Source organism: Tursiops truncatus, chromosome 17, assembly GCF_011762595.2.
Source record: "Tursiops truncatus isolate mTurTru1 chromosome 17, mTurTru1.mat.Y, whole genome shotgun sequence".
In the NCBI taxonomy this organism is placed as follows: Eukaryota; Metazoa; Chordata; class Mammalia; order Artiodactyla; family Delphinidae; genus Tursiops; species Tursiops truncatus.
The window spans coordinates 43,346,707-43,366,369 of NC_047050.1; the positions used below are offsets into that span (position 1 = coordinate 43,346,707).

At 38.9% G+C, this 19,663-nt stretch overlaps 1 protein-coding gene across 13 annotated transcripts in view; it reads right to left on the bottom strand.

Annotated features, from left to right (window-relative positions):
* The window catches only part of RNF19A (ring finger protein 19A, RBR E3 ubiquitin protein ligase), a 90,495-nt gene extending 71,515 nt beyond the window's left edge, over positions 1-18,980 (bottom strand). For 6 of the 13 annotated variants that reach the window (XR_012327289.1, XM_073794637.1, XM_073794636.1 and 3 more), the window contains exons 1-2: positions 18,732-18,979; positions 1,481-1,558 (exon numbers count right to left, since the gene is read on the bottom strand). The gene's annotated coding sequence lies outside the window, so the exon portion shown is untranslated. Of the gene's footprint in view, positions 1-1,469; positions 1,559-18,731 lie in introns of all 13 variants that reach the window. The other 7 variants (XR_012327288.1, XR_012327287.1, XM_019925065.3 and 4 more) reach the window with 4 other exon arrangements.
* Between the last annotated feature and the right edge of the window lie 683 nt (positions 18,981-19,663).

The following is a 19,663-nucleotide window of genomic DNA, read 5'->3' on the forward strand; positions in this document are numbered from 1 at the left end:
TGACATGAAAATGTGTTGCAGATTTTAAATGCTCAACTTATAAACACAGGATAAAAACAGTTAGAAAACTCAAATCCATACAAAATAGTAGCCCATGTTTGAAAAGCTGTTATGTATCAGTCAGGGTCCTGGCAGAAAAACAAAGCAGTTTCAAAGAGATAACTGAAGGGCTCATTTACAAAGGTGTGGGTAGGGTTAAAGGAACTAACAGGGATGGCAAAGTCCTCAGGAAGCCACTGCCAGCCTTCTGAAAGAAGGAGCAGGGAGAGAGCTGTCAAATGGCAACTGGAAGAATAAATACCCAGCTTCTCTCTTCTCTGGATCTCCAATATCCGCCAATGCCTCACACTGGCTAAATCCAACAAGAAACCAAAAAAGGAGCCCAAGTGAGGCAGTTCTTAGACTAGGTCAACCTCCTCTGGGGCACAGAGAAAGTCATGGAAGGATGAGGAGTGGATCTGGAGGGGCAAATAAAAAACACCCAGTCTGGATGTATAAAGAAGAGAATTTGGGAGTCAAGATCTGGTCAGCCACTGTTAGTTATAAAATCTCAGATAATGTCCATTCCTGAGTCTGTGATCTCCACTACAAAATATGGATGATACCACTTACTTCAAATAGATGTTATGAGAAGAAAGTGAAATTGGCACGTGCTAAAACCAGGCACTATGCTAAATGTTAGCTGAAGTGAAATGTAAGACAAGCTTTGTATCTCTAGTACCTAATACAACTTGTAACCTATTGTAGGTGCCTAATAAACACTGGATAAATAAATTATGATGCAGAACACACATAAGTGGAAGTGAGGAACTGAGGATTCTGTTCATATCTTTGCTTTTGGCTTGTTATTGCTGTAAGATTCTCTGTAAGTGATACAATCTTACTACATCCAGCTTTTTAAACTGTGAAAAGAATCTTTACCCCACAAGTGCTACAGCAGCCATCCCCAAGCTTTTTGGCACCAGGGACTGGTTTCATGGAAGACAATTTTTCCATGGACGGGGGTGGGGAAACGGTTTCGGGATGATTCAAGTGCATTACATTTATTGTGCACTTTACTTCTATTATTATTACACTGTAATATATGATGAAATAATTATACAACTCACCATGATGCAGAATCAGTGGGAGCCCTAAGCTTGTTTTCACTTGCCACTCACTGATAGGGTTTTGATATGAGTCTGCAAGCAATTGATTACGGTCTCTGTGCAGTCAAACCCCTCTGCTAACGATAATCTGTATTTGCAGCCGCTCCCCAGCATCATATTCTCAGCTCCACCTCAGGTCATCAGGCACTAGATTCTCATAAGGAGCGCACAACCTAGATCCCTCGAATGCGCAGTTCAAAGTAGGGTGTGCGCTCCTATGAGAATCTAATGCTGCCACTGACCTGACAGGTGGTGGAGCTCAGGCGGTAATGCAAGCAATGGGGAGCGGCTGTAAATACAGATGAAGGTTCGCTTGCTCACCTGCCACTCACCTCCTGTTGTGCTGCCCGGTTCCTGCTGTGCTGCCACTGGCAGTGGTCCGTGGGTTAGGGGTGCTAGGGACCCTTGTGCTACAAGATAAATAAGACATGTTGAATATCCTGACATTACACAACTTCAAGAATTACAGATTTAAAATATTCAACCAATAAACATCTCCTAACTACAAATGTTTTAGTAGCATCTACTAACCACCCACATGCCTATGTGATTTAAGACTCATGAAAGGGTATTTTGGAGATAGAAGGCTAGGCAAAATAAAGTTTGTAGACAATAAAGAAATTAATTTACCAAGAGAAAACCCCATTATACTCTTGAATATCTGTTTCTGCCTCTGTTATTCAGCTAAAATTAGGTTTCTTCTGTCACTTCTCGCAAAGGTAAGACAGAGAAAATCCAGTAATTTTGTGTTGATAAATGCTAAGTATAAGAGCAAAGAGTACCAACGGTTTCTGATTTCAATTTCTTTTACTGATGTCTGACACCCAGATGTTCAGCACCTCTAAAACATGAATGTAATAAAAGTAGAATGCAAAAACACTTAATAGCACTGTTGAAGAGAACAGAAAGAGGACTAAGTATAAAGTTGTTTCTGTTTGTTTGAAGTGAGGAGGGAATAGGTACAGAGATTCCCAGCACAGTTTCTATTGATCATTAATTCTGGTCACTAGTGAAGCCTGAGCTATCTCATACTCAAGTGAGAATCAAGAACATAAAGAAACGAGACTTTCTATTTTAGATGCTACTAAAATACTATTTTATATTACAAAAGCATAACAGGCCATTAAACTTTTTCAGCCATATATACTTATGTTGAGAGGTTGAGAGAAGATGAGGAATAAAGAAAAAATTTTAATGACTATATATTTGGTATTATATGTGGTTCTCAAACGTTTCCAAGTCACGTTTCATTTTCTGTGAACTAACCACATGTTCATATCCTGCTGTTGGTATAAGGCCTTTTATGTAAAGGAACTTTGTTATTATGTGTCAAATAAATTTTTTTAAAAACTGTATGGTAATTTTCCAATGTAGGAATTTAAAATTTTGTGTGTGTGTGTTCAAATTAACATATCTTTCTCTTTATGACTTTTGGATTCTATATCTGTCTTGGAACATCTTGCTCACTCCAAGATTATATTTTTAAAATTTGCTCATGTTTCTTTCTGGTACTTCTATGATTTGTTTATTGTTTACATCTTTCATCCATTTCAATTTATTTTCATGTTAGGACTAAGTAGAGATCAAAATTTGAGTTTTTCTAAATGGCTAGCTAGTTATCTCAACACCACTTATTGAATAATGATCTCCTTTCTACATACCTCTGACCTAATTTGGTAGGCTACTTCTTGGTGTATGAATTTCTTGCTACCTAGGTGGTATGGACTTCCAAAATATGTTCTTGAAATAAACTACCCAACAGTTTCATTCCAATTTATGCTCCCACCAACTGGAAAGGTGCTTACTTCCCTGAATTCTCATCAACACCCTATATCATTTCAATAGTTTTTTCTAAGTGGCAAAAAAAAGTAAGTACTTTCATTTCCATTTCTTTGATTACTAAACAAATTGAACGTTTGTTCACGCTTACAGCCCTCTTTATTTTATCAATGATTTATCTGTTCATATTTTTTACCCATTTTAACACTGGAACATTAATGGTCCTCTTTGATTTTAAATCTTTCATATTTACTTCCTCTTAATATTTGCCCTTTAATTTTGTGATTTTTGAAGAAGTTTAAGATGTTTATTTAGTCACATCTACCAAGTTCTTCTTTCATTGCTTTATATGCTTACAAAGTATTTTCTGAGGATAAAATCTATTTATAGACATATTTACCATTTCTGGTACTGTTCATTCCTTCTTGTGGATCCAAGTTTCATCTGATGTCATTTCCCTCCAGCCTGAACAACTTCCTTAAGCATTTCTTGGTGTTGCAGGTTTCATAGCAATGAATTCTCTCAAGTTTTGTTTATTTGAAAAATGTCCTTATTTCACCTTCATTTTCATGGATATTTTGTTCTGAATATAGAATTCCAGGTTGATAGCTTTATCCTTTCAGAACTTTAAATAGGTCATTCCATTGTCTTCTGGTCTCCAATCATTTCTGATTAAGTCATCCTTCATTGATATTGTAATTCCTCTGTAGTAATCTGGGTTTTTTTCCCCCTTTGGCTGCATTAACATTTTCTTTCCATCTTCGATGTGCAGCAGTTTGATTAAGATATGCCTAGATGTGGTTTTCCTTTTATTTATCCTAGCTGGGGTTCAATGAACATATTTTTTGCCCGACTGTCTGCTATGTCTGTCTCTTATCTCTCTTTCTGCTATTCATGTTAGTTTTTTTTTTTTTTTTTTTTTTTTTTTTGCAGTACACGGACCTCTCACTGCTGTGGCCTCTCCCGCCACGGAGCACAGGCTCCGGATGCGCAGGCTCAGCGGCCATGGCTCACGGGCCCAGCCGCTCGGCGGCATGTGGGATCCTCCCGAACCGGGGCACGAACCTGTGTCCCCTGCATCGGCAGGCGGACTCCCAACCACTGGGCCACCAGGGAAGTCCCACATGTTAGTTTGATACTGTCCCACTGGCCATCAAGGCTCTGTTCATTTTTTGTAATCTTTTTTATCCATTCTTTGGATTGGCAAATTTTGTTGATCTAGCTTCAAGTTCATCAACTTTTTCCTCTTCCTTCTCCAATCTGCTGTTAAATCCATTCAGTAAAATATTTATTTCAGATATTGTACTTTTCAGTTCTAGACTGTTTATTCTTCTTTATAGTTTCTATTTCTCTGTTGAAATTGCCCATCTATTCAGTCATCATGATCATGCATCTCCCTTTAGGTCACTGAATATATTACAGTTACTTTAAAGTCTGCTAATTCTGCTAATTTTAGGGTCAGCTACCATTTTGGGGTGGATAGTCTTGACTTTAAATCACATTATCCTGATTCTTCACATGTCTAGTAGTTGTCTATTATAAACTGGATTTTGTGGATGTTATGCGGTAGAGACTTTTACAGCTTCTTATCTGCTCCTAAGAGTGAGGATTTTTATTATACCTGGCAGTTAAATCACTGGCTAATAAAGTCAAACTTGTGGAGGCTGGTTTTGTGTTTTAGAATGGGTCTCTGGGCACAAATGTTTAAAACCCCTTAATTTGGTGGGAATCAAACACCAAATTGTCTCCCCTGCAGAGAGTAGCAGGTGAAATCTCTATAGTCAGCTTTTTCAGCCTAACTGCTATTATTTTCCATTGAGCTCCTTGGAATCTTTCTGCAGAGTTCAGGGGTCACCTAGGTATTTCAGGGGAGTTTTTTCATAGACTTTAGGGCTATCCTACTACAATTCCCTCCTTTCTGGGATTTATCCACTCAATTTCCAGCCATTCCAGCAGTCCCAAATTCCGTCCCTTGACACCGTAGGCCAGTAAGACTTTAGTTTTCTGCTTGATTTTCAGCTGCCCTGTGCTGCATGAACTTTTCCTCAAGAGGAAAGCTGTATACACTTTGGGGGAAAAACATTTGGCGGTTTTCCAAAGGAGACCTTTACCAAAGGATCTGAGATACAGTATTCTTGAATCTGTATACGATGCTGTCATAGGAAATTTTAGCTTAAGCATGCATTAATTCATTATTCTTTATAATCATTAATTCATTTACTCTTTCAACAAATATGTTCAGTGCCTATCATGTGCCAAATACTGTTCTAGGTGGTAGACATATAATAGTGAACAAGACAGACAAGGCCCTTGTTCGGTGGAACTTTCACTCTAGTGCATTCTAACCAAGCACTGAATAAAGACATTTCAGACTATGTCTTCCCCAAACAGTAATATTAGTGACTTGGCAAGGATATAAATTATAATAAAGTGATTCCCTTTTTTCATAAGCATAATTTTGAAAGAAAAAAGACCTGATTTTATATTTGAGCATATATGATAGTCCCATAATCTGAACAAATATTTATCAATATCCCATTTAAAGCTTTTTTTCTAAATGACTATAAATATGTGCTTCTGACAGCACTCTATTTTTCACAGTGACAATGGTTTTCTAGTATAATAAATAGCAGATAATTTAAGTTGTACAAAGAAGAATCACTAGTTATCTGACCAAATGATCTAGGATAGAGAAATTAGTTTAGCTCACTGTGCGTAACTTCAGAAACAAATATGGTAAATAAACAGTGGGGGATATCCTTGAAACTTAATTCACTTTTTTGGCCTTGCTCTTCCTCTAGTGTTAAATAAAGGTTCCAAAGGCACTGAAAAAAGGAAATATTTCTCTTCCATAGCATTTCCTATATACAGAGTTGCAAACAACATAACAAATTTAAATATGCCTAGGTACAATTTGGTAGTAGTTGATTACCAAAAAACAGAATTAACTATCATAAGCCATCCTTTGATCGACCACAACTAGAAGTGATGTACTAGAAATGATGTATCTGCACACAAGCTAATTTTGGCCCCAAATAAACAGACCTTTGTACATCTGAACAAGAAGTTCATTAAGAGAAATTTGAGGCATTAAATTACTTGGATTTTCACATACAGCTTTCTCTGAACAGTGATAAATCACTAAAGTTCATTATAATGAAGTTTGATATTGCTCAAAAAGGTTATTTAAATGTTTAAAGTTATTTTATGTCATTCATCTTGTCAATGTCAAATGTGGAAATGTCATATTTTCCTCTAATAAATCTATTCCCCAATATAGCTGGAAATTCAGCTACAGCAGCAGTGCAGGCTCTGGGCATAATTCTTGCTGTCCAAATAATATTAAGGAAACAGACTCTCCTTATAAATCTTATAAAAACTGACTCATTAAACATCTCTTTATACAGTCTGTTAAAGTAAAAATATAATAGGCACGGTAATAAATTTTTGGAGAAGGATAAAAATGCTTAAAAATAGCAGCTAATGCATGGATAGGCTTCAGAGAAATCCATGAAATTTCTAAAACTGTGTACTAAATTGTGAATATAGGTATATTCTAGAGATAGAATCCATAGCTTTCAAGAGATTCTCCAAGGAGTCTGAAGTATAACAAACGGTTAACTGCTACTGAAGAGATGGCAGAATTTAATTTGCCAGTAAAAGTTACCATCAGTTTCTGTAAATTGTGTCTGTTCTCACTAATTTATATTATTAGTACAATATTCATAACTATTAGCTCGGTTAGAACATACTTCTATTCCTTTAAGATTTGAAGTTGCAGTTCCTTCCAAAAGAGTTAAGTTTGGGGGAACATTAAAAAACAACATTCATCCCTAAACAAATGTCTCAGATTCAGAATGCAAGAATAAATATAAGGTATGTAGATAGCCTAGAATAACTCATCACATGTTTAAAAAACAAAATCTAACAAGGCTAACTGTTGTATATTCAAAGGACAATTGAGTATAAATATAAAGATATTATAAAGCAATAATGTCATCTTCACTTAAAATGGCAATTACCACGGAAAAACTTTTTTTTAAGTTTATCATTCCTCATAAGGTAAGTCAATAACAATATTCCTATTTAAAATGTAACAGGCACAAAGAAGTAAAATGTTTGATGCCCAATGAGAAAGAGTCAGCAACGGTGCTAGAAATACAACCAAAAAGCCTTTTAATTACTGGAATGTCTCCTCAGAAACATGAGCCTATTATACGCAGATCTAAGAAATCTAGGTTCTATAGATAGCTACCAAGTGGTTTTGTGGCTTTAGTTCAGCAATAACCTCTCTGTATCATCTGTGGCAGAGATGATGTTTTATACCCACCTGTTTCATTTTCCTTCCATTTGCAGCTAGATGCAGCCATGTATCCAGTCCTGGCCAGTGCAATGTGAGTACAATGATGTACGCCCTTTCCAGGACTAGTCCCTAAATCATCCTTTCAATCATCCTTTGAGCTCTCTCTCTTCCCTCTTCCCTAGCTGGCTGAATATAGTAATTTTAGTGATTGACTCCAAGTAGGCCTCTGGGGACAGCTGAGTCACAAGATGGAAGGAATTGGGATACCTGAGTCATCCACACGGTTCTCTGTGTGAGTGAGAAATTAACTTTTATAGTGTTCCGCCTGAGATTTTGGGGTTGTCTGTTTCAGACACAACTATCTTACCCAAGATAAAATGAGGGAATAACTTACGAGTAGCTTGGACGGGAAATTTTAAAAATACTATACAAATATGGGGTAATGATAGCATCTTTTTATTCAAACCGTAAAGCACAGACTTTGGAGTCACAAAGTTTGGGTTCAAGTTCAGATTCTGACACTTATTAGCTAGCTGTGTGACACTGCATTAAATTACTAAGACGGTTTACTCAACTGTAAAACAGGAATAATAAATAACCTACAGTCCACAAGATTATTACTAGGATTAAATAAAATATATAAAGAATCCAGCATCAGTATGACATATTAATCACTTAACAAATATTAGCTATAACTATTACAAATATCTGAGGAGATGGCACAAATGTAACTGAACCATTTACTGGATAAAACTGTTTAAAAAGAGATTATCATGCTTAAGGTTAGAAATAAAATGAAACAAACTGTTGGCTCTGAAATGGCTTGTCTAATGTCACCAGAATAGTTAGCCATTTGCAAGTTTGGAATACATCATTATAGTACACGAATTTCTCCAACATAAATATAGTTTTCAGCCTTGTTATGTTTATATAGCTACAAACCTATGACAAGTGGTCTAATATTGAAAATAGGGTAAATAATTTCAACTTAACTACTTTTATATATGGGGGAGGTGGAGGTAACTTAACAGAGCATTAACATAGGCACATATCAGTTTCCAGCAAGTTTTTCGGAAAGTGAATGCTTATCAAGACTCAAATATACTACCTTGAGCTCTATCCTTAACATAATTCCTATGATCGCCTAGAAACATAAACTAAAAGTTCAGAATAAACTATTCCCATATGCCACAAAGCCTCCCCAAAGAGATAGTTCTTAAACAGCTTCACAAACATACACCTGCTACATTTATCTATTTAAGCCTATTCTTGTTTGGGATGTAGAAGAGAATGGTACTACGTGGTTTTAATAATACTCATTACAAATAATACTCATTACTCAATCCATTACAAAAATAAGCTGCTGGGGCTTCCCTGGTGGCGCAGTGGTTGAGAGTCCGCCTGCCGATGCAGGGGACACGGGCTCGTGCCCTGGTCCGGGAGATCCCACATGCCGAGGAGCGGCTGGGCCTGTGAGCCATGGCCACTGAGCCTGCACGTCCGGAGCCTGTGCTCCGCGGCGGGAGAGGCCACAGCAGTGAGAGGCCCGTGTACTGCAAAAAAAAAAAAAAAAAAAAAAAATCTGCTGCAGAAAGAAAAAGCATTATTCATTCCATTTTCCAATTAAAGAAAAAAGATTTAAAACATTTTGACTAGCCCATTCCAGGCACTCTTTGTTCAGAAGGGCAAACAATACACCAATAGGGAGAAGGGAGGGAAAGAGTAGTGCAAAACGATGGGTATGATAAGAGGGCCCAGAGACATGAAAAAATTTTTAAATAGGTTTAAAAAAGATATCCAACTGTCAAAAAAATTTTTTTGAACTGGTTAAAATACTCATTGCTATACATCAACAGAAGGGAAATATTAACCTAGTCTGATATTAGTCAAGTCTGTCTACTTTTTGAATTTCAACTTCCTTATTTGAAAGCTAAAGTGATTGGATGAGGTAATGTCTAAGGCCCCTTAGTTCTGAAAGACTATGATTCTAATATACAAATATATAGACAGCTGTAATACATACCATACTCTAGGGTTAAAAGTGGACAATTTATATTTCTTTCTGTTCTTTTAAAAATATCTCCAAATTCTCTACAGTGTTGGTATACTCTTTGGTCTTAGTAAATCCAGTGTAATGAGTATTATCTTTGCAAACTGAATTTTACCAGTTTCATCACTAATCTGAGTAATTCTACTATTTGGACAATTACAAATATTAAATGTTTGGGCTAATTTTGTCCTTACCATTTTTTCTAGAAGTTGTTTCTTGTTTTTTTTTTTTTAATAAAAAGTATTGATAACAGCAGTATCCTGCCTCTCCAATTTTGGAATTTCATTTGTCTCTTTCTCCTAAAGAACATGAGGGGTGGGGGAAGCGGAAACCTCTGGTTAGGGTAAATCAGTGTGTGTGTGTGTGTGTGTGTGTGTGTGTGTGTGTGTGTGTGTGTGTGTGTGTGTGTGTGTGTGTGTGTGTGTGTGTGTGTGTGTGTGTGTGTGTGTGTGTGTGTGTGTGTGTGTGTGTGTGTGTGTGTGTGTGTGTGTGTTTAGGGTAAATCAGTGTGTGTGTGTGTGTGTGTGTGTATGCTTAATTTTATGACGTATGTACATAACTAGGTAGGGCACAGGCTGGAAGAGCTATTTGATTGTAAGTTCTAAAAGCTATTTTTAAAACTTTCTGCAAATTATAAAGTAATTCTCAGAAGGAACAATATCTCTTGGGAAACAAGAGGCACAATAAGCAACATGTGTCTATTTTCCTTTGGATACACAGCATTCATAGAGCTTCTCTCTAAACATGTCCCCCGAAAATAAAATCAAAACTGAAATACAAATGAAATATTTCTTAATTTTATTGGGGAAGAAAACAAGTAAGGGAGTATTTTCTAAGGAAAGCAGAAGAATCTAGGTAAGAATTACACAACAGGTAAACAATCATAAAGGTTTTTCATTGTTATGGCTTTCTCATTAAGAATTCAAAAGAAACAAGATAGATTTAACTATAATTATAAAACATACTATTAAATTAGATGTATTAGATATTTAACTATAGGAAGCATCAACCTAAAGACCAATTTAAAAAATCAGCAATCAAGAGACAGAGGGGATCTCAAATAAGTCATGGAGATACAAAAAATGAAAAGGATACAAACCTGGAACTGTTTCACAAATACTAGTCATGCACAGGTGCATCTGCTAGCTAGATACCCATTTGCTTTTCTCAGAACACTGCATCAACTTTATTTGGCTGTGGAACCTATCCTTCTAGTGCCACTAATGTTCCAATCTAACCTTACATTTTATAAGTGAGAAAACTGTATTCTAGAGCTACTCAGTCAAATGTATCATCACTAGCCATATGAGACTATTTAAGTTTAAATTAATTAAAATTAAAAAAAATTAAACTCCAGTTCCTCAGTTACACTAGTCACATTTCAAATACTCTACAGCCATATGTGGCCACTGGCTACCATACTGGACAGTGCAGGTCTAGAATGTTTCCATCACTGCAGAAAGTTCTATTGGATAGTGCTGGTCTGGAGATTATTTGATTTATCCATGCAGCTAATGTGGCAGAGCCAAAGTCTCAGTCCTCTTTCTACTACTTTACTTCCTCCACAAGACCTTCATTAATCACCTGGTTTCTGAATTATCACGTTGGGCCTTTTGTTAAGTTCTGCTTACAAGCATCCATTTGCTTCCCACAGGTAAACAAACTTTAAGCTTTACATGGCATTCCACAATCTTACCTTAGTCTCTCACCATTCTCCTATATAAAAACACACTCTAGCCAACTGGTCTACTTGTTAAATATATCAACAAAACATAGTTTCACCTCCGTGATGTTTCCTATGTCTTTGTCTCTGCCTGAATACTCTTTTCCACCTTCTCTGCTTATTTGAAGTCCTACTCTTCTTTCAAGGCCCAACACCTACCTTATTTCCACAAATCATTCTAGGTCAGTAATTATAGATAAACTACTAAAAATTGTTTCATACTTTTATATAGAAGTTTACAATTTTCTAAATACTTCACTTAAATATTTTACTGTGATTCTTTGCTAGAATGTGGGAAAAAAGTTAAGCAGAGTAAAGGTAATCAAGAGTGTGTGTACGTGTGGCACTGATTACAATTTTGTAAAGGGTGATCAGAGCTTACTGAAAAGATGACATTTAAACTAAGACTTGAAGGGAGTTAGCCACGAGGAAATCTGAGGAAAGAGCATCCAAGGCAAAGGCAACAGCCACTGCAAAGCCTTAAGGTAGGAATGTGCCTGGTATGTTCAAGGAATAGCCTAGAGGCCAGAATGTAGCCAGAGGGAAATGAGCAAAACAAAGAATATACGAGATAGGTCAGAACGTTATGGGACCAGGTTGTGTATGGCTTTATAGACCACTGTAAGAACTATGGCTTTTATCCTAAGCGAGATGGGCAAACTTAGGGGGCTTCTAAACAGAGACAGTTTAGAATCTGAATAATTTTAAAGGATAATTCTAGTGTTAAGAATAGAATGAGAAGAAAGAAGTAAGGACAGTAACATGGAGAACAGTTTAAAGGCTACTGCAATACTCTAGGAGAGAGATGATGATGGGCATAAGGATTATCTTTTGAAACTAGAACTGACAGAATTTCCTGATGGATTCCAAGAGGATTTTGCCCTGATTAACCAGAAGGCTGAAACTGCTGTCCACTGAAATGGAGAAGGCTGTGAAAAGAACAAGTTCAGGGAGGAGCTAAGAGCAGGGGTTCATTTTCAGACATTTAAGTTTGAGATGCCTTTAAACCTTAGGTGAGAATGTACAGCCAAATACCCACATAACAGGCATGGAGTTCAGGAAAAAAGTCTGGCTTAGAGATAAAATTTTGGGAAGAGTTGTTATACCAATGGTGGGTATAATCACAAGCATGGATGAAGTCCCCAGAGGAATAAAGAAGGGTAAGGACTGAGCCCTGTGGCATTCCAACTTTAAGATATAGGGTAGAAGAGGAGGCTCCAGTAAAGGAGATAGGGAAGGTGGAAGGAATCACACCCTCATGAGACAAAACCTCTTGGTCTATCCCATCAGTATTACACTTGCCCCCTCCCCTAAATATAAACTGTATCTTAAGAACGACCTGAGAGACAATAACAGTGTATCTTACATGATATAAGCTATTTCTTAGGCCTGTTCAGACTTGAGGGTATTAAGACACTTCCTCTGATACTTCTCAGAACGGATAAGAATTCTAAAGGAAGGGCTGTCTGGTCTCTGAGAGTCACAATGCATGATACAAAACAAAGGTAAGCACAGATCTTTTTACTTTTGACTGTATATTAGTTTCCTGTTAACAACTTACTACAAAGTGGGTGACTTAAGACAACAGAAATTTATTTTCTCACAGTTCTGGAAGGTAAAAGCCTCAAATCCAGCAGTGTTACGATCCCTTTGGGGGTTCAGGATAATCTGTTCTTTGCTTCTTCCAGCTTCTGGTGATTACAAGCATTCCTTGGCTCGTGGCCACATCACTCCAGTCTCTGCCTCCATGCCTCACATTGCCTCCACCTCTTCTGTGCATCTTCCCCTCTTCTGTCTATCTGTAATTTCCCTCTGCTTTTCCCTTGTAAGGACAACTTGCCATTGAATTTTGGACCCCTCAGATAACTTGGGATGATCTCCTCATCTCAAGATCCTTAACTACATCTGCAGACTCTTTTTTCAAATAAGGTATCATTCACAGGTTCCAGAGATTAGTATGTGAACATCTTTTTGAGGGCCACCACACAATCTACTATATGACTCCAGAAATTTTTACTAAGGTCATCAGTAAAGTGTGTTATGTTTATGCAAAAAGCCAAAGGATGTTCATCTATAATTTTTTAAAAGTTACTATTATTATTATTTTTAATGAAAGGATATGGCTATAAGGAGATACCTATTTGATTTGGCTACGTATCTGATTTAGCTATATTTGGCTATGTGTAACTGCTTACCAGGTAACCACTGCAACCCCTGGTTTGGATAAAAGAATCAGTTATTGTGCTATATAGTATAGTACATATCCTGTACTATAGGATGTGATGATAGACTTTTCTAAATGTTTGCTTTATTTTCCCCCACTTAAATGCACTTAATCAGTCCCCACCCTCTCTTCCCAAAGGACCTTATTTCATGATTTTGATTTAAGGATGCCTATGTAAGAAGTGTAGGTTATTCATGCAAACAAAAACTGAAGGATAAATTAGTTAAGGCAATATTTAAATAGATCAGAGGTTTAAAATCTGGTTCTGGAGCAGACCTAGTCACCTCTCCTGACTCAATGTTACAGGAGCATCTTGTATTGATTCATTCATTGTAACTTATTCCAGTGTGGGAGGTAACAGGACCTCCGCACCAGTAGTCTCATGGGTACTTTTTCCTTCTGTTTTTATACTGAGATTTGCTATGACAAGTTACTAATATTTTAAAAATCTATTTTGTAATAGTCTTGTCTGAGTAGCTAAGAGTGTTTCAAAGACATAATTTATACTAATCAAATGAAACAGATGATAGCACATTCTCCCTCATTTTACAGACAGGGAAAGAGAGTGAGGCAGAGCCATTTTGGGAAAGTTGTACAAACGAAAGAAGTCAGGTATCCTGACTTTCAATCCAACTCAGTAATTCCAATTCAATGACATATGTGCTTCTGTATTTGGACTCAAAAGACATGTTAGAAAGAGACTATCAAAAAAGACAAAAGAAGAGACTATCAAAAAAGACTAAAGAATTTCTGTGGAAAGGAAAAAACATTTCATACAAAATACTCCTAGAGCTGTGCTGTCCAGTGTTAACCACATGGTGGATTAAAGACTTGGTATGAATAAAAGAATGTAAGGTCATTCACTAATACATGCTGAGACAATAATGTTTTGTATATGTTGCATTAAATAAAATATATTATGAAAATTAATTTCACCTGTTTCTTTTTACTTTTTAATGTGGCTAACAAGGAAATCTTAAATTAATTTATGACTTACATTATATTTCTATTAGATAGCCCTGCTATAGAGAGAGTTATGAAATAGTTACATTACAATACATAACTTTATTCAATTAGCAAATACTTATCCAACACCTATCGTTGTCAAGCCTTATGCTAAGTGCTGAGACCTTAAGAGTGAACAAAGATTATGGTGATTATGGTCCCTGGCATCATACAGTTTACATTATCTCCTACACTTCTACTGCACATTTCATATGTATTATCTCATATGCATAAGAATAACTTAGAGTACTTCACCATTTGGGGAGCAAATGCCAATACCTGACTTAGAAATCACAAAATATAAATCATCAGCAGATTTATAGTAATGGCCATCTACTTTTGTGATACATTAGTTATATTATTATGCTATATACGATTCATCTGGAAGCTTAACACTATCTCACTCCCTATAGCTTCTCCTGGTTTCTTGTTCCTTCCCTCTAACTAGTTTGCTCCCTCCTACGGCTCATCTCTACCAGAAGTCTCTACAACTGGCAACCTTGCTTGCTATTCACATTACAGCAGGGCTGTTTATACTTTCAGGGGTCTCCAGAGGAGGACAGAGGTCGAAAATGTTAAGTGTACATAATTTTAAGGGGCTAAGTTCAGTTTTTTTGAACCCAAGACTGAGTTTTGAAGTTTCTTTTCGGCTTAAACAAACTAGGGTGATTTCTGAGGATTTTGCTTCAAAATTCAACGCACAAATTTATTTGAGGGGTAAAACAACTCCTTATTAGTTTTATCCTACTGAGGATTTCACAGAAGAAAACTCTACCCGGGGAGGGGGAAGGGGAAGCTGGGACGAAGTGAGAGAGTGGCACAGACATATATACACTACCAGATGTAAAACAGATGGCTAGTGGGAAGCAGCCGCATAGCACAGGGAGATCAGCTCAGTGCTTTGTGACCACCTAGAGGGGTGGGAGGGAGACGAAAGAGGGAGGGGATATGGGGATATATGTATACATATAGCTGATTCACTTCGTTGTACAGCAGAAACTAACACACCATTGTAAAGCAATTTACTCCAATAAAGATGTTAAAACAAAAATACTGGTATACTCACACACAAAAAAGGAAACTACCAAGAAGGACTTCAAAAACAAATTAACAAGTAGCATTTCTCAAGTAAATGACTTTTGAAAGAAAATAGTAGGTAACATCAATAGAACAAGAATGTATAGTGCTTTTTAGGCTAATATCCTAGCTTTCGAGAAAATGTCATTAATAAACAAATTAATTGTTCAGGTTTTATTGACAGCTACAAAGAGAGCAATACAAGCAAAAACTACTTTATCAAAAGGTGCTAATTTTTCTCAGTTTAATACAGAAAGTATTACTGACATATGACAGCTATTGAGAAACGAACGAAGTATCCAAGTTTTAAACACCCAAAATGATTTCACTGCCTTTTTTCTACCGTCATCTGAAATACAGATGTGTTTAGCAAAGGAACAGTATCCCACAGTCTTTAGCTGTGCAGGTGTGGTTATATATATAGTTGTTTCAGGGTTATACAAAACTAACAAAAGCTGGTACCTCATGACTTAAAAATTAAAAAGCCAAAGAAAAATAATAATTACTCCTGACTGGAGAAAAAAAATCACCTAAGGAAAATTTAGGTGATCTCCATAAGTAATCAGATTAACATTTTGCTCAAAAAAAGATCAAACCAAAACCTTTAAGCTAAAGTACTTCATGTACGACCATGGGTCCTTTCAGACCATCATTAAACTACTAGTGCTAGTTTGCCAAACACAATGCCAATATAATCAAATATAAATTTCGAAATTCAACCTTTTTTTGGCCTTCAGCCTAAAATGGCCTAATTTTTACATGGGCCTTAAATGATAAAAGATCATAAAGCTTAACACGAAACCAGCCTGCATTTGACAATCAACTGTCACTTGTTAGAAGCATCAGAAAAACAAATAGCAATTCTCTAAGATTTCCTTTATAACCTGAGTAGGGAAGAAATAGAAGGAGGCAATTCAGATATAAATGCAACAAAATTTATCCCTAGCTTACTCTCTGCCCAGCACCTGACCAGGGATTTTGACGTGTTATCACAAATATTTGTCTTCCTTCTCCTCCTTGAAAAATTCAGAAAACTACGTTTTTCAATCCTCAGCGCCCTCCAGATTGGGGGGGTGGGGGTGGGGCAGTGTGGGCAGGGATGATTAGAAACCAAAGAATTTCTGTGATAAATCTAAGGAAGTGTTAAGGCTAAAATCAGAACCTGCCATAATATACAAGAGAGTCTTTCAAATGATAAAAGAGTTTGTTTTAAATTACCTATATTTAATTCCATCTAACAACCCCGTGAGAATAGTATCTTTCAATCTGATCCCATTGAAGAGAGGCGACCCCAAGTGTCTTAATTCACAACTGCAAAAATATGACCTTATGACTTCCTCTATTTCAAATGTGTGAAGTGCATTTATTTTCCACTAAAATGCTGAAGTAGCTTTTAAAACAGACAATAATCTTAGTATCTTTCATATGTTAGGTAGAAAAAAACAGTTTCATTTAACCAAGTAAAAAGGCACCCAAAATTCTACAAATCACCACCAAAATTTTAAAAATTCCAATACTGGTCTGAAGACAGTAAAATGGACCGTTCTTTATATAAACTCTAATGCTCAACTGAGGCGTCATTCAAACGAAACAACAATATTTCAAGTAGCTACTATCTGGAGACTAAAAATTGAGTTGTGTTTCAATTCCTAAAATAATGTTACAGTTTTAAAAGTTAATCTTATTGGAATCCTCCTGGAAGTCACAGATATTGAAAAACTACACTAACATTAGTTGCCAAATGTAATTTTTTCCTCAGAAAGACACCTTGTGGTGACATTAAAATAGTTTTTGAGGACACATGAAATTTAAATTTCAGTTACACTGTATACAATAATAGAAAGAGGAATAAAACTAACAAATAAAAAGGGTTTTTGTTGTTGTTGTTGTTGCATAATGTGGTTTAGGTCCCAAGACTTAATTCTAGATCTTTACCATGGAATTGCACATAGCAAGCAAAGAACATTTGAAAATAAGCGTCAACAATAGATCATCGCCATTTTCTAAATAGAAATATTTACATTTTGATTCAATTCTGACAGTTGGGTGTTAAGGAAGCATAAACAAGCCAATACGGTAATAACAGTTTGACTCATAAAGATGCTCATTAAGATGGTTAATGGCAAAACCGAAAATGAAACTTGGGCATACCGTCAGACTTCACATAACAAAAAGGGTCAAGGAATTAGGTTAAAATAAAAAATACATATGTATAAATAAAAAGAAAGCCATGTTACTACCAAAAAAAGAAAAGAAAAGTGGAACGCTAAGGAAAAATCACATTTTAAGGCAACCGATCAGAGGAAAGGATTGCTTTATTCCTCCACCGTTTACTAACATTTAATACTAGCGTTTGCAGCCAACACCTGGGTGTGAAAACTGCAGAGGCATTTAAATGCTGTTCTTTCCAACGTCCACCCAACAGGACGTTCCGCAACATTTTGAATAGTAAATATTAACCAGAATAAAACATCGTTCGTATATTTCTACCTTCAAGAGCTAATGGGAAAAAAATAAGACCTTTCTTTCTCCCATATGTAGCTTTAACCATTCTCTCCCCTCTTTTATTTACTGCCCTTTGTCGCGAGGTTAATGAACCCTGAACTTATTTTCCTTCTTCCCATTAATGAAAAGGGTGGGGGGGAGGGCAACGGCAGAGGGGAAGCCAAATGATAGGAAAAACTGGAAATTAAAAATAGTGGCATTACTGGCTGAAGCATGAGAACTCCCTGAAGGTTTAGTGTGAGGGAGACAACCCTGGAGGACCCCTCTTAAGACATACTTTACCCCAAGACCCCACCATTTTTCGTCTGTTTAATTTCTGCTTTTGCAGGGGGTGGCAGTCCCCCGGATGAACGTTCCCCAGTTCCTGCCTCTCTTTTCCCCGAGGCCTCCAGCCGCAGGGGGTGGGGGGCGCTGGCCCCGGCTCCAAATTTGCAGCAAGGCCCGGAAATCAGTCCCGTTAGAGCCGATTTCACCCATCAGGAATGCGCTCCGCCCCCGCCACCTCCCCGCCGCGGCCGCCCTCCGCGTCGCCTGCTCCAGGGGCTGGTGAAGTGAGGAGGGGAGCGCCGCCTCCGCCCGTCACAACACCGCCGGGTCGGCCGCCCTCGCCCCAGACTGCTCGGGCCAGGAGGACAGAGCCCGGGGCGTATCCCACGCCTTCCCTCCGCCCGCGCGGCCGAGGGAACGCCAGCGCCGGGGCCAAGCCGGGGAAGCGGAACCAGCCCGAGGCCTGACCCCCGGGCCGCCCCGGCCCCGCGCCGAGCACGAGCAGGGGCGCCTTTCCCGTGGGATTTCCGAATCCATTTCCGTCCCGGGGAGGGGTGCAAGGGTAGCAGCCGGAGCGCCCCGTGTCGGAAACTGGAGCCGCCCCTGCCCTCTGGCTCCCGGGCGCAGCTTCCCCCCGTACTCGCCAGTACCTTCAACTCCTCAGGGAGACGCAGGGCGCAGGGCTGCGGGCGAGCAGGCCCATCTCCTGGCGGCGGCAGCAGCCAAAGGAAGTACGGAGGAGGGTTCCTCAGACCCGCCAAGGCGCCTCTCAGCTGGGGCGGGGGGAACGGAGAGGAGGGGTCCAGACTGCCGCTTTCCCGGACTCCTCCTCCGCAGTTGTGTCTTGACTGCTGTTCCCGGGAACCAGCGCCGCAACTGCCATTCTCCCCCTCCCTCAGCCCCCGCTGTCTCCGCCCCCTCCTCCCACTCCTTCCTCCCGCCCCCGCCCCGCCCCTGCGCACCGCCCGCGTGCCTTGCGTCATGGCGTCACGCCCACCCGGCCCGTCGCGGGCGGCTCTGGGACGCGGCTGTTCGCTCGCTCGTGTTCGCTCCGCGCACGCCCGGGAGCTCCCCGCCAGCGACTCGGGCTGCTGGGAGTGTGGCCCCTCCCGCCTGTCTACCAGCCCGGGGCTATCAGCGGCCCTTCCTGCCCATCATCCCGCAAGACTTCCCCGAAGCGGGCCGGGCTGTGGGGCAGGTGTCTCCTCCAAGGACGGGTGGGAGTGGCTGGAGGTGTAGGGAGATGCTGGACTTGCGGAGCCCGGCTTTCGGCGTTTCGCACGCCATTATTCATTCCTTTGTGTTCTCACGGTCCACCTGCTAGATTGGCAGCCCCAGGGAGAGCAGGGCGGTGGTGCTGCAGCGAGTTTCAAACCTCTCCGGGAGGAAATGTCCTTCCCTCAGGGTGGCGGCGCCCCACCGCACCCTTCTTTTAACAGACCTTAGTTTTCCGCAGGGGCTGCTAGGAACAGCCCTTAGCCACAGGTGAACACCTTGCGTGAGGGTTCGGAGAATATCTTCCACTCACCTCTTTCTTTCCCACTTGATATCACAGAGTCCCTTAAGAATTCAGAATTCATAT